Here is a 19614-nt window from a genome sequence, read left to right as displayed (position 1 = left end):
TAAGGGTATGGCCGAAGAGTGGTTGGCTGGATTAAACCAACTCTGAGTACTCCGCAGCCAAAGTAATTATGTCGGCTAAGGAGTGGTTGGCTGGTAAGCATAGTTAGTTTAACCATCTAAAACCGGAATAGCAGTTGGAATAATAGAAGACATTACAAGTGCAAGCATACACATCAAAATCGAAATAAGAGTTGAGCACAAAAGAAGATTTTCATTAAAGACAAATAGGTACAAAGGAAGGGCCGCAGCCCGGTTACTAGAGTAAAAAAGTAGCAAAAAAGAAAAAGTACAAAATCAAGAGAAAAGATCGTCAATCTCGGCATCAATGTCAACTAGAACTCCGGTTGCAGATGGAGCTTCCGTCTTAGTAGCAACGGGCAGGACGATATCAGTCGATGGCTCAACAGTCAGATCTTCCACCGTTGTCTCCAACCGAGCTGATTGATCGTCAACTAGCGCATTGATTACCGAAATAACAGTTTGTTCGTTCTCATCGTCCGAATCATCTGAATCTTGCAAAAATTGTTCTTGGATCGAAGCAGCATATTCCGCAAGTGAGGTCGGAATGCAGTACTGTGGAGCATTGTAGACCTCGGTTTCAGGCCCACAGCCGAGCTGCTCCACAACACTTCTCCAGCCGCACTTAAAGAACAAATCCTTTGCCCCCTCGCACTGCGGAATGTATAGGCCCTCCGCCTCTTTGAAACCTTGGGCATTGGCATCACTGACTTTCTGCTTGAGTTTAGCTATCTCGGCATCTTTTTTGCCCTCGAGTTTGGCTAACTCGCGCAAATATTTATCTTTCACCGTTATTGCAATTTTTTGTTTTTTAGCTTCAGCCGAGCTAACAAGTCCGGTCAAGCGACCGTTCTCGAATTGTAGCTCGGCAATCTGCTTTTTAGCCCGCTTAAGCTCGGCTGACTTTGCCTCGGCTTCAGCCTAGCCTGCCTCGTCGTTTTCCTAAGCTCTAGCACCTTTTTATGTGCGATATTGTTCTTCTGAATGGCCTGCAAAAGAATAGTAACTCTCTTCAGCCGGACTGACAGTTGGGAAAAATTAGAAAGAAAAAAGAGAGAAACTTACCAGGATCATTGATTTTGTGGAAGACTGGATGGTCTTCAGCTCGGTGCTTAGTTGCTTATTGTGGTACTCCATATCCTTCGGAAGGCAAACACTCTTGGCTAGAGTGAAAGCCATCAAATGGTCCTTCTCAGCAACGACCGAATCAGACTCCTGAATATCTCGGTCTTGAAAAGTGAGAATTGGAGCCCATTTGGAGGAGCCAGCTCGGTCAGGCTGCTCCGGTTGAAGGATGGGTTGAGGACTTGGTGGAGGGATGGATTCCTCCTCATCAATTTGTTGTTCGGTCGGGGTAGATCGGGCGCGCTTGGAGGGGCGGGATGAAGAACGTTGTTGAGAAGGGAGGGCCACGACGGTAGGCTGCGTTTGGCTTGGTGGCGGTACTTTGGGCCTGTTTGTCTTGGTTAGAAGCGCCCTTACTCTGTTCTTTTTAGCCATCTCCTCTTCAGCTATTAGTGGGATTAGTCTGATCTCGGGTAAGGTTGGGTCCGGTTCTGGGGCCTCCTTAACAAGAAAGTCAGTTACTCTTGCCTTACGACGACCGCTGTATCTGTAGGTCAGCTCGAACTTTAACAGCTTAGCCCAACTACGTTCTGGATACCGTAGTGCGGCGCGCAAAGTAGCAAGGTTTGGGTAGCTGTATAAGGAATGGAGGTGGGCAGAATCTGCGAAAGAAGAACTATTAGTTCGGCTGATAGACTAACAACCAAAATAAAATAAAGCAAGCAAGAAAACCGAAGTAAGTATACCGGGTTCTCCTTTTTTCCAGTTTATAGGTCGGTCGGGAATCTGGGCTTAGTAATCCTCAAAGTTCCCAGACACCCAGAAAAAATTGTCGTCGATTAAGTCTTTGTCCGGTGTATATTTTATTATCTTCTCTCGGCGGCGACGTATTCTTAGATAATAGACCCACCCATCTTCTTTGGAACCAATGGAGTATTGGTGGAAGATTTCGGCCAGGCCAAGGTTTAGTCCGGCTTGGCGGTTCAGTTCGGCTATTCCCATGATGATGCGGTATGAATTGGTGGATAGTTGGGTAGGGCATAATCTAGTTTGCCTAAGAAACTCGCAGATTAAAGGTTGGACTGGAAATCGTAGTTCGGTTTCAATAATTGACAAGAGGGTAAAGGGGACAAAGCCTTCATTATCCCAAGGAATGACATTTTTTTTTGGCTAAAGACAGGTGGACGTCATCAGGTATATTATAGTCCTTTCTGAATTCGGCTAGGCCGCCTGGAGTGTCTACTAGATACCTATACTTCCCCATTTAAGGTATAAATTATGAATAAGTTATATCGGTGCAAAAGTTGTGCTCAGTAGCTCGGTTGAGCGCACGAAGGAGTGCCTGGGCAACCTAAGTCTGCAAAGTAGAAAACAAAGGGGTTAAGCACAGATCATTGGACCGTGCTACAAATTAAAAGCAAGGTAAAAGAGCCCTACTTCAGCTTTGTGGACAGGTTCTATCTCGGTTCAGCAAAATGCTTGGTAGCTCGGTTTGAGCAGGGTTTTTATTAGCCAAGACCTTGGTGAGCATTTCGGCATACTGGCTTTGGAAACAATTTTGTTAGACCGGTTCATCGTCTAGGGGCAGCTTTCTGAGTTCGGTCTAAAAAACTAAGAAAGCTGGCTTAGCCCCAAATGCCTAAATCGGTTGAAATATGAGTTTTGTTACTTCGGTTGAGCCTCTAGGGGCAGCTTTCTGAGTTTGGTTCAGAAACTAGGAAAGCTGGCTTAGCCCCAAAGGCTTAGCTCGGTTGAAGACCGAGGTTCCTAGTTTAATGAGTTCAAACTTCGTTCAGTGAGCTTATCTCTGCTAGAGTGATTCAGGAGTTGGTAACTTACTGAAACTACTTTTATTTCTACGAGTTCTAGTCCGGTTATTGTCTGAAGTAATCTACATATATAGCACGAACAGTATCCTAGTTCGGTTGCATCAAGATTCTAGATCGAAAGCAAGTTTTCTACAGGATGTATCATACACTCATACGTTCTATGGTTAATTTTTTTCCAGAAAAAGTACAGAGCAAAGCAAAATAGGAAAAGTGTTTACAAAGAGCACACGAAACAAAATATAACAGATACGAAAGCAAAACAGAGGAAGTGAAATGGATTTGCTTACCAGATTGAAGAAGAGGGAACTGGAGATGAAAACAGTAGCGTCAATGGAGAGCACGAGCTTGGTAGTTGAAGAAGTAGAGGTACAGAAAGAGAAGACAAAGAATTGTGTGGATGAATGATTCAAGGACAAGAGGGGTTGTTTTGTGTAAATGAAGGGATGAAAAAGAAAAAAGCGGTAACTGTTCAAATTTTTCGTGGTACGAGGGCGGCGTGACAGCTGCCCCCAGCCTATCAAAGCCTGCCACGTGTCATTGGAAAGGGAAGCGTTACATTCACTGTGATTGAAGAGACGTTTTGACCAGACAAGCAGAGCACGGAGTGAAATAAGCTCGGCCGGAAGGCTAAAGAGTTTTTTTAGCTCGACTGGAGAGGCTAAAGGGTTTTTTTTAGCTCGGCTGGAAAGGCTTAAAAATTTCAGCTCGGCTAATTGATAGGTAATCCCAATCATGCTGTGCAGATGGAATTAAGGGACAATTGAGAGGGTAATTTTGGTGAAAATTGGGCCGAGCTATGAGATGGTCATAGTAGCCCGCAATACAAAGGGCCGAGTAAATAAGGGCCGTAAAAGTTACTCCGGCCCAAAAAGAGGTATAGAATTACTCCGGCCCTAGATACGTATAAAAGTTACTTCGGTCCAGAAGCAACTTGAAGTTAGACCGGTCTTGGAGTTATACCGGTCGCGAATCATTAGTTCGGTCTAAACCGTATCATGGGTTCTACATGAAAAGCCGAAGTAAGGACTAAAAGGAAGAACCGAACTAAGGATAGTTCGGCCTACTCTATGACTCGGCATAGCCAGTTTTTATTTCGGTCATATGGTAGTTCGGCCACAGAAAAAACCATCCCACTTGGTTTAAGCAGTGGGGGGGGGGTGTTAAAGGATAAGCATTATCCTTTAGGAGTATGAATCCTAGGAGGACTCTGCATGGAGGAATAAAAGTCCTACTAGGATTGTGCCACTCGAAACTTATAAAAGCTCACAAACATCACCTTGGAGGAGGCAACACACAACTTTGCTTTCTGAATACAAAGAGCTTTGTCTATTTATCAAGTTTGCTGACCTAGGCATCAGAGAGGTTTCCGGCACACACCCGCCGGCTAGCTCACGTTTGTGTTTTCAGGTGACAAAGCGATGTCGTACGGAGGAGCATAGACTTAGTCAACAGGATTATACGAGAAGGTATATTTCTTTCCCGTACACTCCTCCTCCATGTGTATTTTCTAGATGCTTTGTTTGGTTGTTGAGAAAAGTGTAAAATGAAAAGGATTTTAATTCCTAAACTCTAGAACATGAAAGCTTTCCTGTATAAATGTGGTTTTAGTTTCAATGCAACAGAAATAGTTTTTTAGTTTATAAATAGTTAATCTTAGTTGTACAAAAATTTTACAAATTAGCATATAATTTTTTTAGTTTATAAATAGTTGATCTTAGTTTGTAAATAAGGCTGAAAAAAAAAAACACAAAAAAGATGTTGCGTTTTTTTTATTATTTTTAATTTGCATTTTGTATACTTGCATTTAGATGCATTTGAATATACCTGTTTATATATGTGTATTTTGAAGTGGTTGATAGAACATTTTGATTAGGGGTTTTACAGGTTCAAAGTGCTTTTAATGGGATCATCTCCAAGTATATACTCACTCTTTCACTTCTCCAGATTAGTAGATTTTCCCCTTTTTTGATTCTACATGTAGCTTTTCCTGATTTTGGATTCTTCTAGGAAGTGTTTCTCCATATGTCAATTTGGTTTTTCTAATTTCAATTCATGAGGTTTAGGAATTTTAATATGGTTATTAATTCATGCTAAGACAACATTTTGATGGCTTAATGGTTTTTCAGAGTGCTTGTAACATGAGGCTAGTGGGGATATCACTTTTTTCTGTTATTGATTTAAAAATCTTTTGAAGTCTCCTTATTAAATTTAATTAATCTTATATAACATTTAATTAAATTTTCTTAATCAAAGTGTAATATCACTTTTAAATTTTTTATTTCAATATCTTTCACTAGAAAATGAAAAAGGAAAAAGGCTTAGACCCCCACCACCCCCACTGTTTTTTGATTGGTGCAATTTTTTTTTATTTTTTTTAGGCTTGCTCTCACAGCTCCCCACGTGGAGGTGGGGGTGCTGGGGGTCACTCCCCACTGGGGGTCCCCAGCAGCGCCAAATGAAACAAATAATTGACATACTATAATAAATAAATAAAAATTGAGAGAAAGAGAGAGAGAGAGAGAGAGAGAGAGAGAGAGAGAGAGAGAGAGAGAGAGAGAAGGGGTGAGATAAATGGGTGGAAAGAAACAGCAATAACCTAAGTTGGAAAAAAATAATATTAATAACAAAAGGAGCTTTAGTTTGCAAGGAAAAAATATACAGTAAAACACAAGTGAGAAAGAGTTTGAGAGAGATAAAATTGGTTCATCACAATTGATATATTCAACAAAAAATTAAAAAAAAAAATTGAAAGAGAAATAGGAAAAATAGTTTCAATAAAAATAAATTGGGAGAGAAATGAGAGAAAAGAGTTTCAGTTATAAATAAATCTTCCTTAGGAAAAACAGTTTCAGTTCTAGTTGCAAACAGAATTATTGCTTGATTTGGGTTGCGCGCGCATCGTCTGTGCCCAGCTACTAATATACACAAGGCCTACAGTTAGAAATAATAACAGGCCATTTTTTTTTTATTTTGTGTTTAAATTTTTTATTTTCAATTTTTGTTGAAAAAAAAGTTTACAAAAGAAAAAAAAAATTAATTTTTTATTTCACTTTATAGAATTTTGTTTATTTTCATTTTTAGTGAATTTTTTTTGACTTAGTTATTCAAAATTTAAAAATTGTATAGTTGAAAAATGGATTTAAAAAGTCAAAAAAAAAAAAAACTCAAAAGAAAGAGGATATTTTGAACTTATTACAAAGAATTAAATTATTTTAGGTAAACTATCAATATGTCATAATAGTTGGATTTCATTCCCATAAAGTCTTATTGAAAATAAGTCATAGTAAAATTGTTGTTAACAATATTTTTTGTGACGATTTTTTGCATATGTTATTAAAAATTGACAATTAGTGACTTTTTTGTCACGATTTTTACAAATTGTCGCTAAAATTTATAATTAGTGACTTTTGTTAATAGTATTTGATTAAAAATGCCATTAATTCTCACAGGACTTATTGGACAATAAGCCCACCTATTCAAATCTACACGTAAATTCTCCAATTATTTTCAACCAAACATTCATTACTATTTTTGATTTGGGATTAAATTTTTTTACGAATTATTCATGAGAATAATACAAGAGACCCTAAAATATTTATCAAAATTAAATTTTGATATTGATAAATATTATAGGGTCTCTAGCATTTTCTATCAATAAAATAGAAGTTTTACAGACAGCCAATGTTTGGTTCCCACGTCACATGAACGTGGGTAACAGATGGGATCGTCTATAAAAGTAAACTTAATTGTAGCTTGGCAAAAACTTTTTTAGTTAGCTTTTTGAAGTTAGGGTAGTTTGGAACTAAAAAGTTCGTTTTGATTAATTTTAAATAAAATGAATATGGTTTAAATGTGATGTTTTGTCTTATTAGCAGTTTAACTTATTTTGTCTTTTAGTGACTAATTTAGTTCCCACCCAACCCAACCCAACCTAACCCATAGCCAAATGAAGCCTTACTCATCTTCATCTTCATCTTCATCTTCTCTCTCTATACCCTTTTTTTGTTTCTACAAATCTGAGTGAAGTCTTGATTCAGTGAGATGGTTATGATTCTTATATTTGGTTACGACCTTTCTATTTGGTTTGGCTTTAGTGAGAGGAGAAAACAACCAAATAATTTATCACGCAAGAGATTACAAGTTTGAATTCTATGAAGGCTAAACATCCACTACAACAAAAAAGGTCTATGGTGACAAAAACGCGTGACGAAAAAATATTTAGTCTCCAAATATGCATGTTTTAGTGATGAAAATAAGATTTCGCCTCCAATTATATTATTTTCAGAGACGAAAACCAAATTTCATCACCAAAAGCTTAAAATCAAATAAAACAATAGGTGACGAAAATTTTATTCATCTCTAAATTTTATTTTTCGTCAGAAAACAATTTCTTGCCTTTGGAAAATTTGGTGGAAGATTTGGCGCCATTTTGGAGACGAAATTTGTCGTCACCATTGTAAAAATTTTTAGAGAGGAAATAATTTCGTCTCCAAATGTATTATTTTTAGAGAGGAAAACCAAATTTCGTCACCAAATGCTTAAAATCAATAAAAAATACAAGAAATCTAGGCTATTGTGACAAAATTTGGTGAAGAAATTTTTTTTGTCTTAAAATTTAACCCAAAGATGACGAAATATTAATTTTGTCGTTTGTTTTAATTTTTCTCAAAAGTATAGGAGACGAAAACAAAATTTCGTGTGCAAAAATGAGGCGCCAATTTCATTTGCATTGGCGCAAATTATTTTAGCTCATTGGAGACAAACATTTTTGTCACAAAATATATATTTTTTTGTGACGAACGTAATTCGTCGCCAATAAATTCCATACCTATTAAACGATGTCGTTGTATATTTCCATTTATTAGGCGACAAATATATTTTTGTTTGCGAAAGATAAGTTATGGAAGATGAAAATATTTCATCACCAATAAACACTCCATCATGCAGACAATGTCATTTCATCTTTCTATTAAATAGGTGACAAATATATTTTTGTTTTAGAAGAATAAGTTGTGGGAGACGAAAATATTTCGTCACTAATAAATTCTAATTGATTGCGTGACAAATATATTTTTCGTCTCATAAGGTTAAGTTGTGGAAGACAAAAATATTTCATCACCAATAGTAAATTCTTTGTTCTGGTATTGAAGGATACAAAAATATTTTATCACTAATCATTTTTCTTTATTAAAATGCCATGGTTTTGTGTTTCAAAGCATTGGAACTGTGACCCCAAGAGATACACTCTGATGCTTATCACTCATTTTCATGTACAAGGACCTTGAAGTTGTGACCCAAGAAAACACTTTCTACAAACCCTCATTTCTCTCTCACTTGAGTCTACTCCTCTCTCACAAGTATTGAAGTCGTGACTCAAGAAGACACTTTGTAAATTATTTCTTCTATTTTGCGCTAAAGCCTATCTCTTCTGTCTCACACTTAAGCCCTTCGTGCATGCCAACATTGAAGCTATTATCCAAGAAGGCACCTATGCAAACCCACTATTCTTTCTCACAGTGAAGGCCCCTCCTGCACGCAAGCACTTTTTCTCATTGTCTGAACCAACTCTACCCCTTCCGTCTAGAACACTCATTTCAAAAAAATCGAAGGTCAAAACCTCTCTCCAACAAAAAAAAAAAAAAAGAAGATAATTAATGTAGCTATTTTTTTTTTTTGTGAGAAAAAATACAGAGAAACAAATAATAAAAAATTTGTAATTTTCAAAATTAATAGAAAACATTACCTTGTTTAGTATGGAGTTTTCAATAATTAATTTTTAAAACTTGGTGATAAATTTATTTTCGTTTTAGAATGTAACCCAAACATGACCAAATATTACTTTTGTTGTTTCTTTTAATTGTTTTCAAAACTATAGGAGACGAAAAAATAAATTTATCAGAAAAAAAAAGAGGCACAAATTTTTTTTTCTTGTTGGCGCCAATTATTTTAGCTCATTGGAGACGAACATTTTTGTCACAAAATTTAAAGTTTTTTGCGACAAAAGGAATTCGTCACCAATAAATTCCAAACTTATTAGACGATGTCGTTTCATTTTTTTATTTATTTGGTGACAAATATATTTTTTTGTCTGGGAAGGATAAGTTATGGAAGACGAAAAAATTTCATCACCAATAAACCCTTCATGCTCGTTTTATCTTTCTGTTAATTAGGCGACAAATATATTTTTGTCTCAGAAGGATATGTTTTGGGAGACGAAAATATTTCGTTACTAATAAATTCTCCATGTGTCGTGTTGCATTTTGATTGATTGTGCGACGAATATATTTTCGTCTCATAAGGTTAAGTTAAAGGAAACGAAAATATTTCATCACCAATAAATTCTCCATCCCCACACAACATTGTTTTTGTATTTTTGTTGATTAGGCAACGAACATATGAGTTTGAGATGAAAATATTTTCTCACTAATTATTTCTCTTTATTAAAATGTCGTCAGAAACTAAGAGACGCTCTTACCTTAATCACTTACTTTCACACACAGACAAATACTAAAGTCGTGACCCGAAAAGACACCCTCTACAAATCCTCATTTCTGTCTCGCACTTGAGTCTCCTCTCTCACAAGTATTGAAGTTGTGACTCGAGAAAACAATCTCTATAAACCATCTCTTCTATTTCGCACTGAAGTTTCTCTATTCTCTCTTACATTTAAGCCGTTTGTGCATGCAAACATTGTTATCCAAGAAAACATTTTGTGCAAAGCTACTATTCTTTCTCACAGTAAACCCCTCTCCACAAAAACAAAAAAATAATAATAATAATTAAACAAGGAAACAAAATACAAGAAATCTAGGCTATTGTGACAAAATTTGGTGACTTAAAATTTAACCCAAAGATGACAAAATATTAATTTTGTCGTTTGTTTTAATTTTTCTCAAACGTATAGGAGACGAAAAAAAATTTCGTCTGCAAAATTCAGGCGCCAATTTCATTTGCATTGGCGCAAATTATTTTAGCTCATTGGAGACAAACATTTTTGTCACAAAATATATATATTTTTTGCGACGAACGTAATTCGTCACCAATAAATTCCCTACCTATTAAACAATGTCGTTGCATATTTCCATATATTAGGCGACAAATATATTTTTGTCTAGGAATGATAAGTTATGGAAGACGAAAATATTTCATCACCAATAAACACTCCATCATGCAAACGATGCCGTTTCATCTTTCTATTAAATGGGCGACAAATATATTTTTGTCTTGGAAGAATAAGTTGTGGGAGATGAAAATATTTCGTCACTAATAAATTCTGATTGATTGCGCGATGAATATATTTTTCGTCTTATAAGGTTATGTTGTGGAAGACAAAAATATTTCGTCACAAATAATAAATTCTTTGTTCTTGTATTTAAGGAGACAAAAATATTTTATCACTAATTATTTCTCTTTATTAAAATGCTATGGTTTTGTGTTTCAGAGCACTGAAACCGTCATATAGCGATCCCGGTTATCCCTTTACTGTTCTGTTGTATTCCGGACTTGGTTCCGTGAAGTTGGTAGTGGTGTGTACCTTGTTGTGTCCTTTAATTCCCTTTGATTGAGTTTTAGGATGTTTTGAGGAAGGTTGTTACAGGTTGGTTAGGCCTTGGTTTCAATTCCTTGTCGTTCAGTTTTTAGGCGGTCCGCTCGAGCGGGTATTCTTGCGCTCGAGCGGAGATTGCACACTTCCAGTATTTTCGTGTTCCTGCAAAACTTCTGCAGGTGTGGTTTTTACGCTCAAGCGGGTTTGTTTACGCTCGAGCGGTGGCGCTCGAGCGGGTCGGTTGGCGCTCGAGCGGGTAGTGCTTCCAGAGTCTAAGTTCTGGGAGGGGGAAATCTACGCTCGAGCGGGTATTCTTGCGCTCGAGCGGATGTGCTTTATTCTTGTGTCTTGGCGCTCGAGCAGGCCTTATTGCGCTCGAGCGTGTCCAGATTTTGTTCTTGGCGCTCGAGCGTCGTGTTATCCGCTTGAGCGGGTCATACGTATATGAGTTATCCGCTGGGTGATTTTAAATCACTTTTTACTTTTCTTTCTCTCTCCTACTTTTTCTAAAAACCATTTTGAGAGCCTCTCTCTCTAAAATCTTACATTCTCTCTAGATTTTGATCTAGCTAGGGTGAGTTCCTTGTCTTTGGCCTTTACAAAAGAGTTGTTGATCGTCGGGGACTACTTTTTAATCTGAAAATCTCGGGTTTTGGAGCATGTTGGGTTTTGTCATCTTCTCCTTTGGGGCTCCGAATTTGAGGTAGGGATATCCTACTCCTCTCTATGGATTTTGTCTTTAAATTTTAGTATTTTGAGATGTTGGGGTTGGTTTGGTAATTTTGTGAGAGTTTGGGGCTTTTGTGTAATTTTACAAAAGTTGGGGTTTTATTCGTAATAAACCTAGGTGCATGTTTGGCATAGAGAAATGGAATAAATGTTGAACCATTGATGAAAATGAAACCTTAAGGGTTGTAATGTTAATTATGGAAAATGACCTAATTACATTGTTGATTTATTGGGATAATTAATTGTAAGAAATGAGGTTACAAAATGGAATGGTTGAGGTTGGGAATGCATGGGGTTAAAGGGTGTAGTTGAATTATTTATCACTCACCGAAGTGAAATGTTGATTTAATATCCATTTGTGCATTTATTTTCTGTTTAGAAATAACTGCTTTGAGCTATTGGTGGAGGATAGTCGTAATTGTTGTAGACAATGCATGATGATTAGGCAAACTAAAACTCATCGATTGAATGTGTCATAGAGTATGACGGTGGATTGAATACATTAAATTTATGTATTGATTGATTGTGTATAGAACCCTTGTGTTTATACACATTGTGTGTAGAGGAGGAGATGGGGGATGTACTCCGCGGTTTAGGGGAAGATGGGGGATGTACCTCTAAACCGGATAGACTTGGGAGGAGATAGGAGATGAACTCTGTAGATATAGCTCATATGCTTGTCTAGAGAAGTGAAGATAGGGCTAATATGCTTATCTTTGTGAAATGTGGATGTAGCTTATGTGCTTATCTGTGAATGTGGAATATAGTTTATATACATATCTGTTGAAATGATGATGGAGCTAATATGCTTGTCTGTTGAAAAAGGGAAAATGAAAAGTAACTTGGACTCATAAGTCGTATGACATAAAAATGTGATTTATGTGGATGTATCAGTGTTGGCCATCTATCAATTGCTAATCTTTTAGTCATTGTTCATGGTTGGTTTAGTGTATTTCTACTGGGCTGTGGCTCACCCTATATGGGAATATCATTTTCAGGTGCAGGTAGCATGCCACCTCCAAGGACATAGCTTGGGAGGCTAGAGGCGGACACGCTTTTGTCGTTTTATTTTTGATGTATTACATGTAATTTCAAGCCATGGGCTTAAAGTGTAGTGGAGTTGATACTCTTTTGTTGTAACCAAGTGTTAACTTGGAAAGCTGTAAGCCCGTAGGGCATTTGCTTTTGTTGTTAACATGTAATACTTTTGTAAGAAACTACTCTGATAAATAGAAGAACGTTTATTTTTATTGTCAATGTATGTCTATGTTGATGGGTTAATGTTATTATTTTGAGGGCGTTACACGTCACCACAAGAGACACACTCTGACCCTTATCACTCATTTTCATGTGCACGGACACTCAAGTCGCAACCCAAGAAGACACTTCCTAGAAACCCTCATTTCTCTCTCACACTTGAGCCTACTCCTCTCTCACAAGTATTGAAGTCGTGAAGCAAGAAGACACTCTGTAAACCATTTCTTTTATTTTCGCACTAAAGCCCCTCTCATATGTCTCACACTTAAGCCCTTCATGCATGCCAGTATTGAAGCTATTATCCAAAAAGACACCCTATGCAAAACCGACTATTCTTTCTCATAGTGAAGGCGTCCCTTGCATAAGCACTTTTTCTCATTGCCTGAACCAATTCTACCCTTTCCCGTCTAGAAGACTCATTTTAGAAAAATCGCAGGTCAAAACCCCTCTCCACAAAAAAAAAAAAAAAAAAAAAAAAAAAAAAAAAAAAAATTGTGAGAAAAAAAATAGAGGAAATGTTAATAATATTTTTTTAATTTTCAAAATTAATAGAAAACATTACCTTGTTTAGTATTGAGTTTTCAATAATTAATTTTTAATTTTTAATCTATATTTTTTTAGTGAACATTTTTTAATATTATAATTTTTTTTTTAACTTTTTAAATCCCTTTAATTTAGATGAGGGCAAATTGCAGTAATTGTCCCGGTACTTTGGTCCTTGTGTCATATAAATGGTATGTGCCATATCTATATCTATCTATCTATCTATCTATCTATCTATCTATCTATAGCTATCTATCTATCTATCTATCCATCCTATATATTAAGCAAAATGAGGTTTTTAACCCCAAGCCATGTGGGAGCTCCAATCTCCTAATCTAAATTTCCTGATTTTTTTTATTTAAAAAAAAAATCTTAGCATTTATTAACTTCTCTCAACCCCCAAGTCTTACCCTCATAATAACTCTTTAATGCATTAAGAACAAACATAAAAAATTCTTTGAAATCTAACACATGAATTCCTTGAAAAGTCTCAACACATATGATTATTATCTCTCATAATAGCACTTTAATGCATTAAGAACAAGCATAAAAAAAATTTCTTGAAAAGTCCAACACATATGATTATTATCAAAATATTAAACTTTAATATAATATAATAATAAAAAAAGACATTTAATTCCTTGAAAAGTCTAACACATATGATTATTATCAAAATATTAAAATTTAATATAATATAAAAAAGGAAAAAAAGAAGACATTTAAAAAAAAGAAAAAAAAAGAAGACATTTAAAAATCGCAATTCACATATATAAATAATTGTAAACACAATCCGTGCATAGCACGGGTGATATGCTAATCTATACTATATATTAAACAAAAGGGGGTTTTAACCCCCAAGGCTTGTGGGAGCTCCAATATCCCAATCCTAATTTTCTAATTTTTTGATTTAAAAAAAAAAAACCTCAACATTTATTAATTTCTCCCAATCCCCATACCTTTTGGGAGATTTGGTCAAAACCCCCTCATAACTAAACTTTAATGCATTAAAAACTAGCATAAACAAAATTCCTTGAAAATTTCAACACATCTATCTATCTATATTATATTATCTATATCTATATCTATCTATCTATCTATCTATCTATCTATCTATCTATATCTATACTATATATTAAGCAAAAAGGGATTTTTAACCCCCAAGGCCCGTGGGAGTTTCAATATCCGAATCTAAATTTTTTATATTTTTTATTGAAAAAAGAAAAACTCAACATTTATTGATTTGGTCAAAATCCCCTGATCAACATTTATTAACTTTTTTCAATCCACATGTTTTTCCACATGCCTGCATTTATTGATACAATCCCCTGATCAACATTTGAAATCCCCTCATACAAATAATTATAGATACAATCCGTGTATAGTTACTGCAGTACCCTTTTAACTTCTCTCATACACTATGCTTAGTGATAAGATTGTTAAATTATTTTTATAAAAAATCTTAAAAAACATAATTTATGTATTAAAAAAAATCTAATACAAATATAAATATTTATAATTATCTATACTATATATTAAGCAAAAGGGGGATTTTAACCCCAAGGCATGTGGGAGCTCCAATCTCTTAATCCTAATTTTCTAAATTTTTGATTTAAAAAAAAAAATCTCAGCATTTATTGACTTCTCCCAACCCAACCTCAGCATTTATTAACTTCTCCCAACCCACAATCTCTTTTGACTTCTCTCATAATTATTGCAACACTCTTTTCAATTTCTCTCATACACTATGGTTACATACAAAAATAAAAAAAAATATAAGAATTTAGCTATAGATCTCAAAAAGATATAACATCTAAATGGCATGTGGGAGCTCCAATCTCCTAATCCTAATTTTCTAAGTTTTTGATTTAAAAAAAAAAAACATCAGCATTTATTGACTTCTCCCAACCCAACCTCAGTATTTATTGACTTCTCCCAACCTACAACCTCTTTTGACTTCTCTCATAATTATTGCAACACCATTTTCAATTTCTCCCATACACTATGGTTACACACAAAAATAAAAAATAAAAAAAATTTAGCTATAGATCTCAAAAAGATATAACATCTAAATTTGAATTATGATTTAATAATATAATTATGTATTTTTTTATGTATATCTATCAAAATTTTAAATCACTTAATGAGACAAATTAATCAATTTTCTAAAATTATTGATTTTTAATTTACAAAATAGATTAAAAAAAACTATTGACTGATTTATTTATTTAATAACAAAAATATTTCACAATCTCTCCCTCCTGATCTCTCTCACAAATTTTCAAAAAAAAATATTAAAACTTGCATTCATTTTCTCTTCCCCAAAAAATTAGATAATATTTTTTATTAAAGTTGTAGATATCTACCTATATTTTATAAATTATATTATAACATAACAAAAAAAAAACTATAAAATTAAAAAAAAAATTTAAAGTTATCTAAATAAACTTTAAATCAATAAAACTCACATGTCTATCATATATCTAACTCACATCATAACTTACCTAAATAATAATAATTAAAAACAAATGGAAACCATAGATAAATTAAATTAAAAAAAAGATACCCACAACTCCATCTTAAATAAATTGAAAAAAAATACCCAAATAGAAACCACACAAAAATAAAAATAAAAATAAAAAGATATATCTATCTATCTATCTATATCTATACTATATATTAAGCAAAAGGGGTTTTTAACCCCAAGCCTTGTGGGAGCTCCAATCTCCCAATCTAAATTTCTTGATTTTTAGATTTTAAAAAAAAAATCTTAGCATTTATTAACTTCTGCCAACTCCCAAGTCTTACCCTTATAATAAAACTTTAATGCATGAAGAACAAGTATAAAAAAAAAAATTCTTTGAAATCCAACACATATGAATTCCTTGAAAAGTCCCAACACATATGATTATTATCCCTCATAATAACACTTTAACGCATTAAGAACAAGCATAATTTTTTTTTAAAAGTCCAACACATATGATTATTATCAAAATATTAAATTTTAATATAATATAATTAAAAAAAAAGACATTTAATTCTTTGAAAAGTCCAACACATATGATTATTATCAAAATATTAAACTTTAATATAATATAAAAAAGGAAAAAAAAAGACATTTAAAAAAAAATTTAAAAATCACAATTCACATATATAGATAATTGTAAACACAATCCGTGCATAGCACGGGTGACATGCTAGTATATATTAAGAAAAATGGGGTTTCTAACCCCCCAAGTCTTGTGGAAGCTCCAATATCCCAATCTAAATTTTTTGATTTTTTATTTAAAAAAAAATCTTAGCATTTATTAACTTCTCCCAACCCCCAAGTATAAAAAAAAAATTTATTGAAAAGTCCAACACATATGAATTCCTTGAAAAGTCCCAACACATACGATTATTATCCCTCATAATAACTTTAATACATTAAGAACAATTATAAAAAAAAAATTCCTTGAAAAGTCCAACACATATGATTATTATCAAAATATTATACTTTAATATAATATAAAAAAAGAAGACATTTAAAAAAAAAAAAAGACATTTAAAAATCACAATTCACATATATAGAAATAATTGTGAAGTACATATGAATTCCTTGAAAAATCCAACACATGATTATTATCCCTCATAATAACATTTTAATGCATTAAGAACAAGTATGAAAAAAATTCCTTGAAAAGTCCATCACATATGAATTTCTTGAAAAGTCCAACATATGATTAGTATCAAAATATTAAATTTTAATATAGTATAAAAAAAAGACAAAGTGGTGAAACACAACCCGTGCATGCTAGTATTATATATTAAGCAAAAGGGAATTTTTAACCCCAAGGCCTGTGGGAGCTTCAATATCCCAATATGAATTTTTTAAATTTTTTATTAAAAAAAACTCAGCATTTATTGATTTGGTCAAAATCCCCTGATCAGCATTTATTAACTTTTTTCAATCCACATGTCCTTCCACATACTCGCAGTTATTGATTTGGTCAAAATCCCCTAATCAGCATTTAAAATCTCCTCATACAAATAATTATAGATACAATCTGTGTATAATTACTGCAGTATCCTTTTCAACTTCTCTCATACACTATGGTTAGTGATAAGATTGTTAAATTATTTTTATAAAAAATCTTAAAAAACATAATTTATTTATTAAAAAAATTTAAAATAAATATAAATATCTAGAATTATCCCGTGCATAGCACGAGTGATAAGCTAGTTCCGTGTTAAGCAAAAGGGGGTTTTTAACCCCCAAGGTCTGTGGGAGCTTCAATATTTCAATCTAAATTTTCTATATTTTTTATTTTTTATTCCATAATACATAAGTTTTAAATAATGATATATTCCATGATTTATCTATATACTATTATAATTTCAAAATATTGTCATTTCATTAAGGTTGAAAGTTGCAATTCCTTTGTTTCATTTTTTTTTTATTTTGTTTAATTTTTTGTTAATACGTGTTACAATATGATTGGTTTATAAATTAATTTTATATTCTGAAAACAAAATTTCAAATTTGGATTCTTACTTAAATTATGTTACTATAATTGGAATGAGATCAATATTCATTCCTTAAATTTTGAATCCTTTATTAAATTATAAAATAAAATTTCAAATGTGAATTCTTCTTCAAATTATATTACTATGATTAGAATTAGTTCAATATTTACATGTGTCATAATATTATTGGTCTAAATATAATTTGTGTTAAATACATGTGTTCAAATTATTAATCACTATTAATTTTTTTTGTTTTAAATTTTATAAAAAAAATTATATCCTTCTAAATTATAAGGACTTGAACAATAATATTTTTTAATATAATTTTTTTTTAAAAAAAAAGAACAAAACATAAATTTTTTAGTATTTACTAAACATGGTGAATTTTATTAGATTTTTTTTTATCTCAATTATCAATTAAAGAAATTAAAATAAAGAATAAAGAAATATTTGGCTCAAATTGTTAAAAAGTTACTTTTGTTAAAATAAATTAGAAAGAAACCTTAATTTTTCTTTTTTTTTTTTTTTATTAAAAGTGATAGTTCGTTAAACTTTTTTATTTTTTTAAAAAAGAGAAGGGTTATAGGTGATAATTTATTATTCATCTAAAATTATTTTCAGATTAAATAAAATACCATATTAAATTTCCTTGTTACCTTTTTTTTATTCAAATAATTTTATTTTGTAAGAAATTTGTTTTTATTCTATTTAATATTTTATTGTAATTTTAAATTAAAAAGAATTTCTAAAAAATCATATTTAACTTATGTATGCCATTATAAAAAGTAAATTTTTTTAACATCAACTTAGTGGTAGTTTTGGAAGTGCCAAATAAACATACTTTTTTACTTTTTACGAAAATATATATAGAAAAGTATAGATGTAATGTGACCCAAAAAGATAATTAAGTATATTTTTTTAAAACTTTTTACGAAATGCTGTGTAGAAAAATAGAGATGTGATGTGCCCAAAAAAAAAAAGATTAAAAAAAAAGTGAACTAATATGGCACTTCCCAAACTTCTTTATTCGATGATCTCTTTCTAAAAGATATATTTTTTAAATATTTTCAATAAAAATTCTATTGGAAGTCTTATGTATATTGCTTTTTCTTTTATTCATTAATATGAAATTTTTAATTAATCTTATTTATTATTTTAAAAAATAAATTAGCAAATAATTCATATATATATATATATATAATTTTGTTTTGGTTGCTCAAGTTATTTGGTGGTTCTGCCCAAATCCACTCAAATTTAATTTGAATTTTTGAATTTCTGCATAGGTTCTCACTTAATTAAAAACTATGTTGTTCAATCTTTAAAAAATTTTGAGCTCAACTCAAGTTGCTTGGGTTGACCCCACCTAAGTTTGCAATTCTAGCAAGGGGGGTTTAAAGTTACATGAATAAATTTGTGATAAATTAAAAAATAATAAATAAATTGTGATAAAATTGTGAGACTTAAATTTTAAATTTCAATCTTTTTTTGTTTTCATAATTTACAGAAAAAATTTAACTGTGATAAAATTTTGCATCCTTTATTAAATTATAAAATAAAATTTTAAATTTAATCGCTATTAATTAAGAAATTTGTTTTTATTCTATTTAATATTTTATTAAATTAAAAATAATTTCAAAAAAATCATATATAAATTATTTTTGCCATTATAAAAAGTAAATTTTTTTAATATCAACTTAGTGGTAGTTTGGGAAGTGCTAAATAAGTATACTTTTTTATTTTTTTACAAAAATATGTATAGAAAAATAGAGATCTGATGTGACCCAAAAAAAGATAATTAAGTATATTTTTTTATTTTTCATAAAAAAATGTGCAGAAAAATAGAGATGTGATGTGACCAAAAAAAGATAAATATATATATATATATATATAAAAGAGCTAATATGGCACTTCCCAAACAACCCTTTATTTAATGATCCCTTTCTAAAAGGTATATATTTTAAATATTTTCAAGAAAAATTCTATTGAAAATCTTAAGTATATTGTTTTTTCTTTTGTTCATTAATATTAAATTTTTAATTAATTTTAATCATTATTTTAAAAAATAAATTAGAAAATAATATATATATTTATATATATAATTTTGTTTTGGTTGCTCAAGTTATT

Source organism: Camellia sinensis, chromosome 6 (genome assembly GCF_055761805.1).
Source record: "Camellia sinensis isolate YWXY chromosome 6, ASM5576180v1, whole genome shotgun sequence".
NCBI classification, from domain to species: Eukaryota; Viridiplantae; Streptophyta; class Magnoliopsida; order Ericales; family Theaceae; genus Camellia; species Camellia sinensis.
The sequence above is the reverse complement of the archived record's forward strand: the minus strand, read 5'-3'. Positions refer to the sequence as shown.